This window comes from Dermacentor andersoni, chromosome 8 (genome assembly GCF_023375885.2).
Source record: "Dermacentor andersoni chromosome 8, qqDerAnde1_hic_scaffold, whole genome shotgun sequence".
In the NCBI taxonomy this organism is placed as follows: domain Eukaryota; kingdom Metazoa; phylum Arthropoda; class Arachnida; order Ixodida; family Ixodidae; genus Dermacentor; species Dermacentor andersoni.
The window spans coordinates 43633039-43654298 of NC_092821.1; the positions used below are offsets into that span (position 1 = coordinate 43633039).

General features: G+C 44.5%; 1 long non-coding RNA gene across 1 annotated transcript in view; it reads left to right on the forward strand.

Moving 5' to 3' along the window:
- Positions 1 to 19099: 19099 nt before the first annotated feature.
- The window catches only part of LOC129383441 (uncharacterized), a 115538-nt gene continuing 113377 nt past the window's right edge, over positions 19100 to 21260 (forward strand). The window contains exon 1 of the long non-coding RNA XR_011889810.1: positions 19100 to 19195. This is a non-coding gene — a long non-coding RNA (uncharacterized lncRNA). The remainder of the gene's footprint in view (positions 19196 to 21260) is intronic.

A 21260-nucleotide genomic window follows, 5' to 3' on the forward strand; every position in this document is an offset into this window, starting at 1 on the left:
AGACTTGAAAAATTAGACAGATCAGCTTACTGTCCGTTGCCTACAAAGTATTTACTAAAGTAATTGCAAATAGAATCGGGAACACCTTATACTTCTGTCAACCAAAGGACCAGGCAGGATTCCGTAAAGGCTACTCAACAATAGATCATATTCACACTATCAATCAGGTGATAGAGAAATGTGCGGAATATAACCAACCATTATATATAGCTTTCATTGATTACGAGAAAGCGTTTGATTCAGTCGAAACCTCAGCAGTCATGGAGGCATTGCGGAATCAAGGTGTAGACGAGCCGTATGTAAAAATACTGAAAGATATCTATAGCCGCTCCACAGCCACTGTAGTCCTGCATAAAGAAAGCAACAAAATCCCAATAAAGAAAGGCGTCAGGCAGGGAGATACGATCTCTCCAATGCTATTCACAGCGTGTGTACAGGAGGTATTCAGAGACCTGGATTGGGAAGAATTGGGGATAAGAGTAAATGGAGAATACCTTAGTAACTTGCGCTTCGCTGGTGATATAGCCTTGCTTAGTAACTCAGGGGACCAACTGCAATGCATGCTCACTGACCTGGAGAGGCAGAGCAGAAGGGTGGGACTAAAAATTAATCTGCAGAAAACTAAAGTAATGTTTAACAGTCTCAGACGGGAACAGCAGTTTACGATAGGTAGCGAGGCACTGGAAGTGGTAAGGGAATACATCTACTTAGGACAGGTAGTGACTGCTGATCCGGATCATGAGAGTGAAATAATCAGAAGAATAAGTATGGGCTGGGGTGCGTTTGGCAGGCATTCGCAGATCATGAACAGCAGGTTGCCATTATCCCTCAAGAGAAAAGTGTATAACAGGTGTGTCTTACCAGTACTCACGTACGGGGCAGAAACCTGGAGGCTTACGAAAAGGGTTCTACTTAAATTGAGGACGACGCAACGAGCTATGGAAAGAAGAATGATAGGTGTAACGTTAAGGGATAAGAAAAGAGCAGTTTGGGTGAGGGAACAAACGTGCGTTAATGACATCTTAGTTGAAATAAAAAAAAAGAAATGGGCATGGGCAGCACATGTAATGAGGAGGGAAGATAACCGATGGTCGTTAAGGGTTACGGACTTTATTCCGAGGGTAGGGAAGCGTAGCTGGGGGCGACAGGAAGTTAGGTGGGCAGATGAGATCAGGAAGTTTGGAGGGTCAACATGGCCACAATTAGTACATGACCGGGGCAGTTGGAGGAGTATGGGAGAGGCCTTTGCCCTGCAGTGGGCGTAACCAGGCTGATGATGATGATGATGATGATGATGATGAAGCAGATGCAACGCCCCTGTGACTGTTCCTGTTTGAACACGCTTCTACTGAGTGGTTGGTTGAAGGAAGCGCAACGGAAATAATCAGTTCATGGCACAGCGGAAGTCCACAAAGAAACGTAACATCACTGACATCACTGAAACACTACATCTAAAAGCAGAAGCAGTACCAATACAGGAACACTCATATTATGTAGGTGTCGTAGTCGATCCACACTTCAGATTTCACGGTCATAGTGCATCAATTTGTACAAATGTTTCCTTTGTTTTAAGAGCCTTGCTGAAAGCTAGCAAAGTTCTCTACGGCCCATACCACCACCATGGTATATTGTCCTTCTATACATAGCCATATTAACTATTGTAATGCATGGTGAGGAAATTGGTACGCTACTCAAATTTATATATTATGGAAGCAAAAATAAAACAACAAAACAAGCAGTTTGAATCCTCACATTCTAGTTGAGGGTAGCACTGTCTCTTGTCTTTTTGCCAACTAATGTTGTGCCGCTTCTCAAGTTATATTTGTGCATGGTTGGTTTACTATTCTTTAATATGCGTCATCGTCTACTTAATTTACACATTCTTCCAACCGACCTCCTTTTTAAACCTTACAATAATAAATTTTCAGCGCAGCCCGGTTTTTTTTTTTTTTTTGCCAAAGATAAATAATACCTGAGGTAAACAAACAATACTCTTTTTTTTTCATAACCCTTTGGAATTCCTTTGACAATAATGTTAAACACGCAACATCTGTAAAAGTGTTTCCTTTGACAATAATGTTAAACACGCGACATCTGTAAAAGTGTTTGAGAGTAAATGAATGTCGTTTTTATCTGATGTGTGGCTTTTTCTTCTTTTGATCAATTATTTTTAGTTATCTTATGGTATCCGCTTTTGTATTTGCACACTTGCGTGCACACTTGCGTGCACACTTGCACACTTGTGTGCACACTTGCACACTTGTATTTGCACGTGCTCAGTTTTTATTTTCCTTCCTCACTCTCACATGAGATACCACATATTGTTCTTGAACCGTGTGACCACATACTGTATGTGAACTTTGTATTATTTCACGCGACTTTGGGAAATAAATCTAAGATCTGAAGTTCCAGCGCACGTCAGATGCGATTTCCTTCTTAAAAGACTATCCCAACGTCTGTTTTTCACTACACTACTGACGCACTGCGTCTATTAACTAGAGCGCCTTTATAAGCAGACGCCTCCAATATGCCCTCGTCGCCAAATATCAGCGGCCGCGGCCATATGCCGAACACTCACATTGTTGCTTAACCAAACCGGCAGTCGTGATTTACAGTTCTGTCATGCAAAATGTCAGACCCTAGCTCTATGAGCGGTCAGTCACGCTCGCTCGCTTTTCGTTGAGTTCGCGTCGCACTTGACTGAGCGGCGCGGCCACGATAGCGAAGAGCTTCCAAGCGAATCGGCTCGCATGAGCCAGTAATCTTTTTTTTTTTTTCACTTACCGTCTAGCTTTCTCGCAATACATATCCTCGGGTTTGCAAGAAAATAAGGTCATTTACTCCGCCCTTCAGACAAAAGAAATCACCTTGTCTATTCATTTGTGCAGCAAATCTTGTTAAAGTTTATTCATAATTTCGCCATGGGTTTTCAGAAAATCAAGTCTTTCTCCCGTTAGTTTGATCGGAAACGTCCAGTAGAATTTGAAAAACATAGTGTGAACAAATTATTAAGTAAAGAAAAGAACGCGTTGTTTTATTGCGTATGCAATGACAATGAGGGATACCGAGCTTGTGCGGTGAACTTACGAACCCATGAGCGTCAAAGCGGGAATGAGATTCTTATTTGTGACGATATCTGCATCTTAAAGAGTGTGGATATTCTCTGCTCAATGCGGAAAGTCACTTCGCGAAACTGGCCTCAATCGACAGGCTAAATCTACGCCGGTTGCTAGAACCCATGACCATCACTTTATTGCGTGGTCGCAATGACAGCTACAGTACAAATTTAAAGAACTGCCGCTAGATGCACGTCGTTTTGGTCGAATCAATAAACGAAAATTCCTATAGCATATGCTTAACAGGAAGAATGTGTGCCTTTGAAGGGTTTTTGATGTATATTAGCAAATTGCGCAACATGCTAGATACGACCCGCATTTATTTTTCTTCTATTCCCGCAGAGGGCAATTTCAAAGTGCGATGGGTATGTAATTTGTTTTACTAGGGTATTTATTTATATATTTCTCGCTTACATTAGTATTTCTACTATGTGTTATGACCAGTATTATGTGTAGTAAGATGTATATAATATATTCTGTAGTTTAGTAAGCTGTTATTGGTAAGGTTCGACATTTGTTTGAGTGGTTACATCATGTTGCATAATGTTAAGGGACTGGCGAAGCCAAACTTACTTTATGACGAACCCAGCAATATTAGCGGTACTTCCGTATGAAAAAGCAGGCGTCAAATACAATATTTCTGTATTACATGGCCAAACCATATAATATTCAGCACTCTGTCACATGGTCTGATCAAGCCTCTACATGATGCCTTCAGCGCACATTGTAGGATAAAATATTTGAAAAAAAAAGAAACCAGACATAGAACAGAGAATTCCTGTTTAAGCGTAAACTACGTTCAATGCCGAGAACAGCTGACATTTGATCCACGAGTGTAATAGAAGGCCTTTATGAGAACCTTTCATTTGCTGCACATTCAGCACGTCGGAGGGCATACCGTTCAAGGGATCTTTCAGCAACACGGCGCATACTTTGTGCTTGAAAGTATCGGCCTTGCATTTCAGCGGCTGAAGTAGCAGCCTGGGGGCGCTATAACGTAAAGCATTTCCAAAATATTCTGTTCTAATTCTGTAATCAGCCATCCGCGATTGGACAAAAGCTTTTTTGGACCACCCCTACTTTGCCTATCTGTCACGAAAACCGCAATAACTCGCCATCTGATATGACATGTACACACTGACTATGCATGATTGCACAGAACAAAAGAAAAATAGTTATTTCTGATTTGATGCCGTTTCGCCATTAGACCTCGGCTATTGATCAAAAGTTTTCGGGCTGCACCCACTTCACCTGCCTATCACGCGACGTCACAAAACCGCGAAAACTCATCACGTCAAAGTGACGTGTTCGCGTTCAAGATGCATTAATATGCCGAACAAAATTGAGTTTCCTTCTGAATAGCTGCAGGCTCCCCGTTCCGAAAGGAATAAAAGATGGCTGCCGCCGATCGCTCAGGCACTGGCTACTCGCACCTGCCCGAGAGCGTGGGTTTATTTGCGTATAAAAAAGTTTCTGCGTGGCCGTGTAACTTTTAGAGCACTTTCGACACGATGACCTCGCTCTGCCAACTATTCCTTGCTTAGGATCCGTTTTAGCGGCATTCTTAACTTTCCGTTGCATGCCGTCGCAATTTACTACTAGCCACCGCAAGCTGAGTAAGAGAAAGTGGACCAATCGCAGACGCCGGCACCACCCTCTTCTTCCGGTTATCTATTTTCAGCCCACTAGCTCGGACCCATTCAGTCCCTCTCCACTTGAGCATGCTCCTCGCCTCTTGTCAGCCAATTAGATAAGACAAGCCGCTAAGTGTAGACAATGTTATTCGGTTATAAAGCAAACAAAAGTGACCTCCTATGTACGAGGAGAGCGTTTGGTTGGTCTTTTCAGACAACCCGTAGGCCGCCCGTAGGGCGTAGCCAGGCTGATGATAATGATGAGCTAAGGCAATACGACAGCGACGAGAAGATCCCTAGCTGTTGGAGCGGAAGGTCGACGCAATCTGGCACCGTTGCCTCTGGGTTATTTAGCGGCGATGAAGGTCAGGAAGCGTAGGACAAGCTTCTTGCCCCCATTTTTTGGGAGTGGAAGGGTAGGCAATTTTTGTTTTAAATAGCTGACAAGAGGTGAGGGCCACGGGCAAGGGGAGAGAGTTTCGATAGGGCCGAGCTAGCACAGTGAAAGAAGATTACTGGGTGAGGAGGGTGGTGCCAGCGTCTGCAATTGGTCTGCTTCCCTCTTCTTAGCTTGCGGTGACTCGTCGAAAATCGTGGCGGCGGGTAATGGGAGGTACAAAATGCAGCTGAAACGGATCGTCAGCAAAGAAAAGTGGGCAGAGCGATGTCGCATACGTGACGAAAGGCGTCGATAATGTGATACTGCCGCGCAAACTTTTTTATTTTACGCAAATAAATTCACGGTCCTCGGCAGCTCCGTGTAGCCAGTGCCAGACCAATCGGCGGGCAGTCATCTTCTTTTCTTTTCGGAACGTGGCAGTCTCCACTTATTGAGACAATAATTCAGTTTTGTTCAGCATAATAATGCACCTTTAATGCGTACACATTACTTTGTCGGAGTGAGCTTCCGCGACTTTGTGACTTCGCGTGACAGACAGGCTATTAGGCGCAGTCTAAGCATGTTTCACCAAGAGCAATTATTCAAATGACGCCGTTTTCGCTAATGGCGAGAAAGGCGTCGAATCACAACTTATTATTTTTCTTTCGTTCGGTCTGATCTTGCATAATCAGTGTGCTCATATGGTATCGCGTGGGGCGTTTTCGCGGTTTTCGTGACGTTGCGTGACAGACAGGCGCAGGGGGGGTTTCCCGAAAATTTTTGGACCAACCGTCGAGCGCTGTTTGCAGAATTGGAAAAGAAAAAATTGGAATCGCTTTAAGTTATAGCGCCCATGGCCTTTGCAGCAGACTGTGCATGAAAGCGCTTCGCAGCTTTCTATATTTGTTTTACCAACCGAGAATTAACCTGCTTTCCTGGGATACTCATGACTGCTACAGACGGCAACTTTAATGAAGATGGATGCAACATTAAGTTAAATGTGTATGAGATGTTATAAATGCGGGTCAGTAGCAGGCTTCCTGAAGTGTGAACTTGAAAAGGGGCTACCAGCAAAACACAAAGGATGCGCACACAAGGAAAAAGCGTTAGACACAGACGGACGCTGGTCCGCCCGTGTCTAATGCCTATTCCTTGTGTGCGCGTCCTTTCTGTTTCGCTGGTAGCCCCTTTTTCCGAGTTCATCATGCATCAACTGGCTCAAGTTCTTGCGCTAACGCTTCCTAAAGTATCTCTTCTGGAAGTGCCCTAAAACGATATAAGGATGTTAAACACGGTGCTTGTCATTGTCTCTAAAGAAGTAAACATCACCACATGTTCGGGGGGGGGGGGGGGGGGCATCCTAAGCTTAATGCGGGGTGAAACATTTACTTTTCTTAATTTATGTTATGCAAGAAATTACAGAACCATCTTTTTCTGCCAATTTATGCGTAATACGAGGCATGCAGTGTGAAACTTCAGATATCCTAGGTGAACCAAACGGGGAACCGGTATGCATTTCAAGAATATGAGCCACAGGTTACGTGAAATGGTGTAATGTGTAGACAAAGTAAGAAGTGCGGGTTAATTGGGACTTTTACTTTAAATTATTTCTGCAAGGATAGTAAACATATTCTTAGCTGTGCATCGAATAACTGAAACAGCAATATTGATGTGCGGGATGGAGGGGTTGGAGGAGTGCTGTTTCTTCTTGATGGGCCTTGGTAAAAGTGTACAGATGGTAAAAGTGTATAGATAGAACACTTTTGCTAACAATTGCCTAAACAAGTTCGCGAAACTCATATATGCAGGCCTGCTTTCAAACAGGTCAATCACATCATATTAAAATGTGTGGCTTAATTACGGCAGTTGAATTTCTTAATGCAACAGCTTGAAGGAAGCAGCTTTGCTATAATTTGGCCTAGATTGTTAAAAATTGCACAATGTTGCTTTTTTATATATTTACTTTTTGTGCTGATGATATATAAGAATGTAGTGCCTAATATGGCTTCGAGGTTGCACGCAAGGTTAAATCCTGAATACTGATAGGGGCCAAATACGAAAACTGCATTGATATATACCCACGTTATTAAAAGTTCATAATTTTGTGAAATGGGTAGGAACGTATCAAACGTGCTTTTTAAATTTTATCTTGTAGATGATTTGTAAGGGGAGTCGGACATACCCCGTGAATATTAACGTGAGTTGCAGACGACCAATGAACTCTTTTGGAACATTGGGGCCACTTGTTTGAAGGATAAATTTGCAGGCATCATTTAAGCCACCCCCATATATATATATATATATATATATATATATATATATATATATATATATATAGTTGTATAAGATATTACAAAATATTACAGCTCCAGCCGCGTTGTAATGTCTATTTATCAACTCTCACCGTGTTCTTTAAACAGGCTAAAAGAAACTGCTATCAAAATAAAGTGGTTGCAGATGGTAATTATTTCCGAAAAAAAATAGAACGTATTTTAATAATTTTTGGATTTCGATCAACCGGATCCTCTTGTGGACGGCACTCACAGTCTCACAGCCTACAGCTTTAACCAATGCATTGAGCGGATTAATTTTGCAGAGCCGTGCATCCTTTCACACTAAGCTGCCATAGCTTTCGCTTTCGCTTACTCTTCGCGACAACAATAATATGTACACTGCAGGCGCATTTCTCCCTTCAGCGTCGCCGTCGCCGTGAGTTCTGGCACGAATTCAAAGCGCGATAAAATCGGTGCCGCACGCCGTATGCTGTATGTGTGAGTGAAAGCGTCCGAGGGTTAGCTTCGATCGCGGCTCTTTCTCACGCACGCGAGGTAAGTGCGCCGTGTTCCTTCGCGCGTGAGGCTTCGGGGGGAGGGGGGGGAGGAGGAGGTCTACGGAAGGTGGTCGCGTTCTACTCCGGGCGGCCGCGCACCCTACTTCGCGCGGCTGTATCTTGAAAGCTATCTGCGACGGAGACACAGATAAACGCGCTCTGCGTTTCCGTGGCTCAGTCCGCGTTGACGCGAGACGCAGCACGAAGTTCCATTCACTTGTCGCTACTGCCGCGCTTTCTCACTGCAGTGTTTTGACAGCGAGTTTCCGCGTTCCTCGAGTGAGATGTGTTCATGTTTTCCGGTGCGGAAGCGACACCGTGATTGGTAATTTTGTTAGCATGCTTGTGTTTACAAGTTTATACAGCCGGTAAAACTACCATCCTTCCTTCGTACAGCTGTCCATTAATTTGCTATCACAATCGATGTTTTGTGTTTTGGGAGAAACTGCGACATATACAGCGTACCTGTTTACCTCTACCAACCGGCAATTCTTCCGCGGTGTACCACAGAAAACTCGGCTTTCTAGAAATCGACGATTTCGCTCAAAAAAAAAGAAAAAAAAAAAGAAGACACAGTAGCGCACGCGCACACGCACACGGGCGGCATGATTTTATGCCAATGTGTACACTCTTCGTAGATAGTGCAATACATGGAGATAGTGTAATACCGGCCCGACCCGCGGCGGAGGTGAAGCAGACGTTAAGCAGTCCCCATACGTGGGCCGATCCCGGAGATAGTGCAATGCGCTGCCGACCTGCGGCGGAGGTGCAGCTCGCCATTAAGGGGCCCACATAGACAGCTCCACTGGTCATCCTTCTTAACATAGTGGAAGGGCACTGAAATATTTTCTTAAAATGCACATCATCCGAAGAAGATCTTAGTGCTTGATTAAGTATTAAAACCACAGTCTGTCGCTTAGATTTATTTTATCCATTTAAGTTAAGCTGATTGTTTGTGAACTAGTTTTGTCGTTCTTCACGGTATCAACACTAAATTTCCCTCAGGCGTTTTTACAACGAGTCTCAAGCAAGGCAAAGCAACTCCCGTATTTTAAGAAAGACAACGGAATCTGTTGTCGAATAGTCACCCGGTAACCAACCTCCAAGGATATATTTATTCAGGAACTACCACCACAATGCACAGCTTTTAGTGATTCCAAGGCAGGCCTTCGTTGCATACGAAGCACAACACACAACGGACTCAATGCACAACTGGCCTTAGAAATAAAAAAAAATATATAAAATAATATATGGGGTCTTGCGTGACAAAACCGTGATCTTATGAGACACGCTGTAGTGGGGGACTCGGAAAATGTGGACCACCTGGGCAGTGGCGTAGCAAGGGGGGGCTTATGGCGCTTCAGCCCCCCCCCCCCCCCCGAAATATTTTCGTGCTGTCATGCACCGCCGACCCAACCAACTCCCGGTGCCGGAAATCTCTCTAGATTTTGTTTAGAATGCTTTCTTTTTGCACTGGAGCAGGCATTTCGGCACGAAAATTGCGAACTCGGGCTGGATTTTGTGACGACACCCATACAGCGGGAGTCACATAACGCAAGGAGCCCCGTCCGAACGCATAGTTTCAAGAGCATTTTGATGGCGAGCGAGCTCGTCGCGGCATCTCGCGCAGGTCGAGGAATCTACAGAGAGCATGTATTTCAATTCCGAAACTTTATGTGATGAAGTTCTCATAAACTTTTGGTGCGAAAGGTGCATTGAAGTTTCCATGCTTTAGATTTTTAATTCCAAAATTTTGTGGGTTTAATGTTCCTATAAACATTTGACGCCAAAGGTGCATTGCCATTTCTAAAGTCGTACATCGCACCGTACAAAGAGAGAAACCAAATCAACACACCATCAGACAAGTTGACAAAACACGCAGCGAGGTCCGATGAGACGGAGCGTTGTGGTGCTTCATTTCTGCCGTCAAGTCTCAGGAAAGAATATCAATGTTTTTTCATGTGCCCCAAAGCATCCATGTCAAGATACAAAAGTCAGCAAAGGTAACTACGTTCTTACTTATTTTGCTGCTTTGGCTTTTATTCGCGAGGACACATTGAGCATCTTCAATTTTCTAGTGCTCCCTAACCGCGGGCTGCCAGAGCCAGCTTGCGCTTTTATCGCATGCGTTTCTATCGTGTCGCCCTGACCACCTGACCACCGCGCGGCGCTCTTGGGTGCGCGTTTGTTTTTCTCTCGCCGAGAGGATTCTCGCCTGGCAGAGTTTTTGACGTTTTCTGGCTAGCAGATGAGAAAAATGAACAATGGTCGCTCGCTGCCACCCCTGTGGGAAATCGACGGATTGCAACGTGTTCGCTTGAGGCTTGAGCGCAACCTCTCAAGAAAGTCTTGTCTCGCCGGTGTAGGACACCGAGCAGTATGCGTATGGTTATCTGTGGAAAAAACGTCTCACGTTTTCTTCAATATTCCTTCGGTAGCCACATTAAGTGCCCAAAGTAGGCATTCGATTCTGGCCAACATGATTTCCTTTGAGTTTTTTTTTTTTTCATATTGGCACCCCCGCCCCACAAAATAAAGAAAAGGCATTTTTGCGTGGCAGCGAATTGTCGCATGGGGAAAGTTCGATTTTGTTACTTCTTTTTGGGGAAAGTAATGGGCCATGGGATGCTTCACTTACTGTATACTCTTACTATGTTATTGCGATAGCAATTATATGGACCCTCCATGCAGGCACATTAAAAAAAAATTAAAGTGTGGGGTTTTACATGCCAAAACCACTTTCTGATTATGAGGCACGCCGTAGTGGAGGACTCCGGAAATTTCGACCACCTGGGATTCTTTAACGTGCACCTAAATCTAAGTACACGGGTGTTTTCGCATTTCGCCCCCATCGGAATGCGGCCGCCGTGGCCGGGGTTCGATCCCGCGACCTCGGGCTCAGTAGCCCAACACCATAGGCACTGAGCAACCACGGCGGGTCCAGGCGCATTACTGCCGTCGCCCTCATGTTCCGTTGGGGGGTGGGGGGGTGGCATGGCTGAGCGGACAATGGTGGCTCAGTTTTGTGTGCGCAAGGGAGAAAAGTGAGGAGGAAGCGCGACGCCTTCCGTCGCCCGCGATACAAAAGGGGGTGGGGATCGAGGGGGGGGGGGGGGGGGGGGGCTTAGGATTCTGTGATCTGCGCATCTTTGATTGCGCAACATCTTTATTTGCCTTGTTCGACGCATTATATACCATGACTCACTGAAGCGCATCAGTTACCCCTGAGGCTGCAAGCAGATCAGAGAGCACTGTATCATATTGAGCGTCTGCACCGCGCATCGAATGGTCAGTCGCTCCTTGATCGTCTCATTCACCGCCCGTTATCTCGCATGGGGAAAATGGCGGCATTATTTATGGATATCACTACCATTTCTCAATATGCTGCTTCAGATACGTCTCCGCCTCCAAAAAATTATCACGAAGCACGTATTCCCCATTTACCTCACAATCCCTGACATGCACAAAAAGTCTGATATGGCCGTTTCGGCAATATTCCGATTGGCTCAGTCTCACATGTTCGAAAAGTTTCCAGATTATCTTCAAGTTTTCACAGATGCATCTGTGTACACTGACGGTCAAGGAGCCTCTGCAGCTTTTTTCTGCCCAACTGAAATAAGACGTATCTTTCAAATACTCCATCCAACTTCGTCAACAACTGCAGAACTAGCAGCGATTAATGTTGCACTGAAATACGTGCAAGAGGAGTTAACTACATCGAAGGTTGTCATCTTTACGGACTCCCGTGCTGCCCTTAGCAGGTTACAAAGCAGTGAGCTTGATTGTCCACTTGTGCGTAGCATTACTGACTCTGCGAGTGAAATTACATCACGTGGGGTATCTCTCGTTGCTCAATGGATACCTTCACACGTAGGAATCGCCGGAAATGAAGAGGCTGATCGGCTGGCTTCAAGTTGCGCTCATAACAACTGTGACTGCCCAGAAATTTTGTGCAAGCTTGATGACGCTCGTCTGCTGATTCGTCGCCACCTACTCAAGCAGCATCCAGATCAGCGCGTCGCAAATGGAACGTTCCCGCCCCGTGTTTGCGGTCGAGGCTTGCCTCGTCGGGCTAGAGCACAACTGCTCAAGCTGAGGCTTGGTTGCGTGAACGTGCAGGAACGTTTACACAGACAAGGGCGTGTGGCAAGTCCATTGTGTACGTCTTGTGGCTGCTACGAGACACTTCAGCACCTTGTACTTGAGTGTCCCGCTTTCAGTGCCCAGCGCATGTCGCTAGTAAAAAACTTTAATCTCCTTGGCCTGCAGTGTCGACACTCGAGGAATGTTTATACCCGAGGGGTTGTGCATCTAGACGTGATCAGGCCCATCGCGCCCTACTAACCTTTTTAGAGTTGACTAACTTAGGTTCACGTTTATAGCGCGAACGTTCAACATTCTGTAGTAGCGTGATCTACAGTGAACGGCCCTACTGTGTGTGATCTGTACTGTGTTCTAACGCTTCTTCTTTTGAAGACTGGGAGGTGGCGGGTTCAAACACCTTGTAGTGTATCTTGCGAACCGACTACCGGTGAAACCCTGATCGCGTGCAGCTGTACTTGGCGTCTCATCGTGGAGCGCGCAATTAGCCGCATAGCGAACTGGCGATGGATGTGATTGATAATTGTGGAGGCTGTTCGACGCGGCGTCATTTTAATTCCGGCTGCAGAGTCGAAACTGGGCAGAGCAACGTGCGTAGTGTACTGCGTTCTACTTTAGATTTGTCCTGTTGCTCTTCCTTTCCTCTCTCCTCCCCTCCTTCCTATCTTCCATTTCTGTGTTGCTGTCACCTCCCTTCAGAAGAGTAGGCAGGCGTTGTGCCCCTTCCGGTGGCAGTTGCCAGCCTGCTCGTCGCTTTCCCTTTCCTGTGTATATGTGTTTATGTGGTCAAAACAAATAATAACAATAATAATACCATGACTTTTTCTTAGATACGTAGATTTACTCGATACTTACACGTATATTCAAATATATTGTTGCGAGGTTTTGTGTATACGTGCAGTGAACTTTGTTTCCAGTGACACTTTTTTGCCCTTTGTCAAGCTGTATCTTCGCATTTGTATATTCCATTGTATCTTCGCATTTCTTATGTACGAGGGCGAGTCAAATGAAAGTGAGCCTACCCACCTTGCGCAATATTGGCTCGATTCATTATTGTACCAGGCATGCGCGTAGCACGCAGCCATCTCTCATTTACAAACGTGACACGCAGGTGTGAGGATAAAGGTTCTTTATGCTCTCATACACTGGGTTGAACATGGTTGCGTGACATTTTGGACACTCCGAAAGTTGAACAGCGTGGTGTCGTAAGGTTTTTGATAGCTGAAGGGGTTTCGAAAAAAGAAATTATTCGCTGTATCGCTGCCGTGTACATTGAACATTGCATTTCATTGGCCACTGTGAAGCTTTGGAGCAAACGGTTCAAAGAAGAACGTGAAAGTTGCGAAGACGATTCAAAACCGGGCGAAAGTCACCATGCAATATCCCTCAACACAGTTTCAAAGCTTGATGACCTGATTAGACAAGAACGGAGGATAAGCATCGATCAACTGGCAGAGGTTATCGGCTCTTGTGTGCGCAATGCATGCCAAGATTATAGAAATCACCACCAGAAGACTGAGAGATTCGGCGCTGCCTTGACCCATGTGATCCCGTATCACATTGAGGATTCGTCCTCAGTGGTCACCGGGGACGAATCATCGTGCAACTATTATGAGCCTGAAACATGACGGCAATGCTTACAGTGGAAAGATTAAAATTCACCACCCTCAAAAAAAGCAAAGGCCGTCATTTTCTTTAGATCGTCAGGGGTCATTACTGATTGAATTTGCTAAACCTGGAGAGACTATCAATCGTTTCCGATATTGTGAAACGCCGGATCGGCTGCGTGTCGCAATCAAGAACAAGCGACGTGAAAGATAGACGAACGGGGTCATCTTGCTCCACGACAATGCCCGTCCCACGTCGCTGGTGTGGTTAACACTAAATTGGCAAACTTCAAGTGGGAAACGCTGAAACGTCTGCCATACAGGCCACACATGTCGCCTTGTGACTTACACATTCTGGGGCAATTAAATAACCAGCTCAAGGCAACCAGGTTCGAGTCGGACGACGACGTGAAAAAGTCAGTTACCGACTTTTTGAAGCAGAAACACAAGAAGCTTGATGAGACTGAAATCGCCCGACTCGTTAGCACGCCGTTAGTCATATATTCGCATTGCCTTACTTTCATTTGAGCCACCCTCGTATATTTTGCAGAACTCCTGCTTTCTATATCGCCTCTCTATTGCCACTATAAATTCAGCGCGATTATTCACAATACACGACCGGTGACAGCTGCTTCTGCCCAATATATTGGAACAAAGGACAATGTCATTGATATTTTTAACTGGCTGTTATCATCATCATCATAATCATCATCCTGGTTACTCCCACTGCAGGGCAAAGGCCTCTCCCATACTTCTCCAACTACCCCGCTCATCTATTAATTGTGGCCATGCTCTCCCTGCAAACTTCTTAATCTCATCCGCACATCTAACTTTCTGCCGCCCTCTGTTACGCTTCCCTTCCCTTGGAATCCAATCCGTAACCCTTAATGACCATCGGCTATCTTCCCTCCTCATTACATGTGCTGCCCATGCCCCATTTCATTTTCGTGATTTCAACTAAGATGTCATTAACTCGCGTTTGTTCTCTCACCCAATCTGCTCTTTTCTTATCCCTTAACGTTACACCCATCATTCTTCTTTCCATAGCTCGTTGCGTCGTCCTCAATTTGAGTACAACCCTTTTCGCAAGCCTCCAGGTTTTTGCCCCGTACGTGAGTACTGGTATGACACAGCTGTTATACACTTTTCTCTTGAGGTATAATGGCAACCTGCTGTTCATGATCTGAGAATGCCTGCCAAACGCACCCCAGCCCATTCGTATTCTTCTGATTATTTCAGTCTCATGATCCGGATCCGCAGTCACTACCTGCCCTAAGTAGATATTCCCTTACCACTTCCAGTGCCTCGCTACCTATCGTAAACTGCTGTTCTCTTCCCGAGACTGCTAAACTTTAGTTTTCTGCAGTTTAATTTTTAGACCGACCCTTCTGCTTTGCCTCTCAATGTCAGTGAGCATGCATTGCAGTTGGTCCCCTGAGTTACTAAGCAAGGCAATATCATCAGCGAATCGCAAGTTACTAAGGTATTCTTCATTAACTCTTATCCCCAATTCTTCCCAATCCAGGTTTCTCAATACCTCCTGTAAACACGCTGTGAATAGCATTGGAGAGATAGTATCTCCCTGCCTGACGCCTTTCTTTATTGGGATTTTGTTGCTTTGTTTATGGAGGACTGGCCTTTGTATATGTATAAATATATAAACAACGTCCTTGAATGACGTTTCATTAAAATATGTGACCTCAACTTATTCATTTCATGGCGTTTACATTTTTCATATTTCTTTTTTCTTTCACGTGCCAAAACCACTTTCTGATTATGAGGCACGCTGCAGTAGGGGTTTCTGGAAAGTTGAACCACCTGGTGTTCTTTTACGTGCACTTAAATCCACCAAGTACACGGGTGTGTTCGTATTTCACACACATCGAAATGCGGCCGCCGTAGGCGGGATTCGATCTCGCCACCTCCGTGCTTAGCAGCGCAACGCCATAACCGCAAAGGAACCATGGCGGGTACATTTTTCATATCAAGGGCATGCACTGCTTTGCTGGTTTCGAACTGGTGTGGTCGTAAAGTTCGTGTGATATTTTCTTTACATATTAAATAGGCTAAAAGCATGGAACCATTGATATCAGCTATTCTGGGCACAATTTTTGGTATATACAAGTGTATTCTTTTATGAGAAAATATATATTTTATTTGTCTTGAAAATGTGCAGCATATTTGGCAATGGCAGTGAAGTTATTCATGTATTTGATACCTCGACAAATTTTATAAGGCGGAGGCCGAGCTGTCATGAGGCACCCCCCCCCCCCCCCTCCCCAGGTTAAAGAACCCCAGGTGCAGTGGCTATGCCACTGCACCTGAGTTTCTTTAACGTGCACCAAAATCTAACTACACGGGTGTTTTCGTATTTCACTCCCATCGAAATGCTGCCGCCCTTGCCGGGATCAGATCCGGCGACCTCCATGCGGAGCAGCCCAACACCATAGCCACTAAGCAACCACGGCGGGTAGCCTCAGAAATTTGGCAGATATATCATCGGAGCCATGACAAGACAGCCAACATGATATTTCAATGGCTTCCAGGACATTGTAACATGAGCGCTAATGAACACGCCAACGAAGCCGCGCTATCTGCTCATGAAAGTGGTCAAGGTGTCTTGATTCCGCTTTCGCGAACAGACGCCGCCTCTTGGCTGCGATCGATCTCCCGTGAATTTACTCTGCCCCTTTTGGACTGGAACGTTTTCACCATGTAGCGTTCGTTTTCGCCGGGCATACAGATGCATCTACCGCCTGGACTGTCGCGACGTGAACAGACCGTGATGTAGCATCTTTGGCTGGGCGTTGAATTTACCAACTGTTTGCCTTACTAATTGGCATGGCCAACAGCCCAACGCGCGACACATGCAGTTGTGAAGAGACGCCTGCGCAGATTATCTGTGTCTGCCCGCGTTATACATATAGTGATGAGAGGTAAGTGATGTGCAGAATGGTGGACCAATTAGACAATCGTTCTCTACCAGAATTAAAGGCTATATTCCTCTTCTACCAATGAACATCCGCGCAGAAAGCCTTGTTCGCGTTAGTAATATTACTGCGGTCTACGGGCCTTCACGATAGACTTTAGGAACGCCGCCCCCTACTGCTCTATAGCGTACGCGGCTTGTTTGTGCTGGTCCCTCTTTCTCTCTGTCTCCTCCTTGCTCGCTCTTTTTCTTTTTATCTCCCTACGCATCCACCCCATGCAGGGTTGTTAACTAGAACTACTTCTTGTTAACCTCCCAGCTCTTTTCACAACCTTTTCTTTTCTCTATACGTTGATAAAGATGTTAAATTAATTGAGAAGTTAACCATAAATCACCAAATGAACTACCTAGCCAAAGTTAACCTTTTGAAACATCAGCAGTTTGCTTTACGTGCTCACATATCATCAGAATTAGCGCGGATGACATATACAAGTATCAAAAAATGTTTATTGATAATGGGCTATAGCTAGAGGCTGTATTCATTGATATAGCTAGATCCTTTCAAACCAATATTCGTGCCATTCTTTATGCCGAACATGAATCCCTGGAAAGCTGCGGGCCTACTTTAGCGCATTTGCGTAGCTATCTTACTGGGAGATCCCAAGTTGTTATTTATGGAGATGTCATAGGAAACCAACAAACAAAGGTAGCTTTATTTGTTGGCTTCTTGTGATATTACTAATAAAGGTCGGGCCCTCGGTGTCCTCACTTCTCCTTCAGCTATGGAGATGTTTTATCTTCTGCTATGACAACTAACCATGGCGTTCCCCAAAGATTAATTCTGACTCTTCTTTTCTTCCTTATTTAAATCAGTGAATTACCATCATCCTCTAATTATTCCGATACCATCCTCTGTGCCGACGACACAATCATATTTCACAGAGAAAACTAACGCTAACAGTCTACCAACAAAGCTAAGCACCGAAATCGCAAATGTTATCGCACGCTGTAAGAAAAGCTTCGTAACCATTTGCTCCGTTAAAGCAAGCTTTAACTTACTTCTATCTTCATGAAAAACGCCTACAAAGATTTCTTAACTATGCATAGATACATGCGACACTCGCCTATCAAATTTTATCACTTTCCTCGGCGTTGCAGCAGGCCTCAACTCAAGTTCAACACTCACATAAAATCAATTACTAAGAAGGTTTGCTTCTCGCATTCCTTATACTCTTTCCAACAATGCAGTGTTTCCAGCAAGATATTCCGAAATCACGTTACTACGCTTTCATTACCAGTCACCTCACCTCATGTGTTTCATCATGGGGCAACACGTATCACACACGCGTGTCATCGTTTATGCGTCTTTAGAACAGGTAGTTCGAATAATCACTCATAGTTCGTACATGGCATCTGCACCACTCAGTTACCACCGCCTTGAGATTTTGCCATTAGCTTGCGCACTTCAACCTGCGCTAGGTATCATCTTATTTAGTTGCCGTAATTGAGGAATTCCCGCTGAGGGACTTGCAATGTGAATAACACGCGCTTTTAAATCAGAAAAATCTTTTTTCTTCCAAAAGTAAACCCAAATATGGCAGAATAATAGCCCTCGTGTCAGCCATTTCACTTTGGAATTCTATGCCATCGAATATCAAATCATCCTTGTCACAATACTGTTGATGAAGGCGCCCAAAACTGATTTGTGGAGAACTTACGTTATGTAATTCAACTCGCAATACTTATGTAACGGTTTCACTATCATTAGCAAAATACTGTTCATCCATAATGATCTCTATAAAATTAGTTTTTGTGTATGAATGTAATGATATATTATGTAACTATTGTGTTACTAATTACAGCTAATTGATTGTACTCACATGTCTAATTCACAACCGTTAAATTTCTTACTTAGTCCTGTCCCATCTTTAGCTGTCTGATGTGTTGCTTAATTTCTTCTGATACGCTGATTTGAATATTTCTGCGGTTTTAAACCTTAGTTGCCGTCTTAATCATGTTATATTTTATAAATGCTTTGCAGGAGGTCTTCCAAACATGTTTACTTTGGGAGATACATTGGTACAACATTTATTTTGTTTTACCAAAATAATGTGCGTAAACATTTGACGAGACATGAATAAACTAAATTTGGTGTAACTGGGATGAAGGAATGGCTGCCAAGTTGGTCTCAATGTCTCACGAAAAGCCTCTGTTATCTGAGATTGTGTTATCTCCTGCAGGACTCAAACTGTTTTGTATTATCTCGCGCAGAACTGTTTAAAATCGTTCGGTATGAACATAATGGCTCCCACGTACACGTCACGCAGCCTTAAAATCAAAGGCCAACTAAAGCGACGCGAATATACCGAGGGAGGGAAGAAAGCTCGTGCATATAAATACCATCCAGTTTGCACTTCAGCTTGACTTTTCTGTATATCCCACGCATCCGTCGAATATATACAGGCATACATGCGTCCCTAGTGAAAGTGCTTACATAGAGGAAAGCTTCAGGATGAGTCGCTTCGCAGTGATCTGCATACTGGGACTTGCTGGTGCTAGGGCGGATAAGCCGGCTTTTGCTTTTGAAGATATATTTTCCGTAAGCATTTTACCACCTTCCTTTGCCTTAGAAACGAAAGTTTTACCGAGCACTATCGGAAATCGTTGGCATGTAAAAAATTACGTTTTCATTGACTCATCCGTATGGAAAGTGTATAACGTTTTGAAGACTTGAAATAATGTTTCATTGCAATTGCGGGGCCGATGTCGTTTGAAGAAAGAATAGCTTTGTTCTGACTGGGAGTGTAACTAGTGCAATAAGCTCCACTTCCAATGTGTTGGCATGTTTTGCCATACTACGCAGAAAATATTTGCCTTTCACGCGAATATGTTAGCCAAAAGAAGTGTGCGATTTGAGCGTTTGTTAGCTTCTAGGTTGGGTAACTATCTGTTCAGATGTAATTTTGCCCTCCTCGCTTTGCTACAGAAAGCTTGAAGACCCGTTTTACAAATCGGACTGCAGATTTTCAACTCGTACAGTACACATATCGCATGTAGCTGTGCAATTTTTTTAGTAAAATATGGAACTGTGACATGAATTTGGAAAGAATCGGTCGTACAAAAAAGAAGACAGCGTCATGAGAGGTGACATGAGACATACGTTTCAGTTTTCATGTTTTAAGAGTTGCGAAATCCTCAGTGCTTCATCTTAAGCAATATCATCGCCTTCGTTTGTGGGAGTTATTGTACGTCTTCATTTAGGTTACATTAACACAAAATAATTAAAGTAGTCGAACCAAAGGAAAATAGGCTTACACGCGACTTCGAGTCCTTGGAGCTGAACCGATTCATAAAGATGGTTGTACCTTATGAAAGCAAGGAGCCTTCATTAGTCGAGCTTGCGTTACGGAGTTTGTCGTTCTAGTCATGGGGCACGTCGTGGGCACCACGGAGATAGCGCTCGTTGCGCCTGCTGTTTTCGGAATGCAAGCGCTCTGTATTTCGCTATAAGGTGTTGGCGTTTTCTGCGGTTTGAAGCACAATATACGAGATTTAGCGGGATTTCTCACATTTCGCATTGTGACGTTTTGTGATGAGCAGCTTCAGCGATGAGGACTGTGAAGAGTGGATTTGTTCCATTTTGGTACTGTTATGGGCAGTAGTATGGCTGTATTACGACAGTATTGTGCCAGTATTTCGAGAGTAGATCAGGCGGAGGCATTTCTTGTGTTGCGGTTTGAAAAACAAGATAGGCGGCTGCTTTGTCGAAAGTAGTGATTGGCGCCCGTAAATTTGTCAAGTGCTGCCATAAGTGACCTTTATTCCTTGGTATTGAGGGAGGTTGGGCAAATTTTGCTCGTAATATTTCATATCTTCTTATTCATCGGTCTGCCATGGGGGTTTCTGTTACACACATGGTGCGTTTATTAACGCGCACGTGGCGTGTTTGACAAAAAAGCAAGACCCAGCCTATTATTAAAGTTTGAAGGGGCTTGTCGAGAAGCAGGTGGTCGGAACTCTGTGGTCGGTGGTCGGAACTGCGTTGTATTTCACGTTTCCCCAAGAATACTGATGAATACGCCAGTAACCGGAACACGTTGCCTCAAACTAGTAATATACAGATTACCTCTATGGACTGTCTACAGAAATGTTCTTTTTTTAACATAAAGTAGGTCGAGATGAAAGTGTGGTGTGCTTTTGTGCAGAATGAGAAGAAAGAATTGAACAGCTCTTCTTTTGCATTGCCGTATTCGTTGCCTGCAGAAAAAAATACGAGAGAATTTGAATGCTCTGGACAAGATGCCGCTTTCACTGCAAATATCGGGGCCACATTCGAGAGTGGAAGTGGATAACAGCGAACGTGGCGCCTTCAAAGAACATTTAGAAACGACAAGATTCACGGACAAATAGGAGAAATAACTACCATTAAATATGTTCTTGGATAACGCGCTGATGCTTAACGTTTACTGCGATAGCAATTATAAGGACGCTCCAGGCGTACTCAAACCTTCGTGGTCGGCCTGATGTTGCGTATTAGGTTCCACTGCGATAACAACGTGACTACACTCGGTATCGTGTGGTTGCGAGCGACAGCCTGCTAGGGTGAGCCGAGGATGGTGGTTTGATCTGGCGCGCACAAGGGAGGTGAGCAGGGCGGTAGGCGG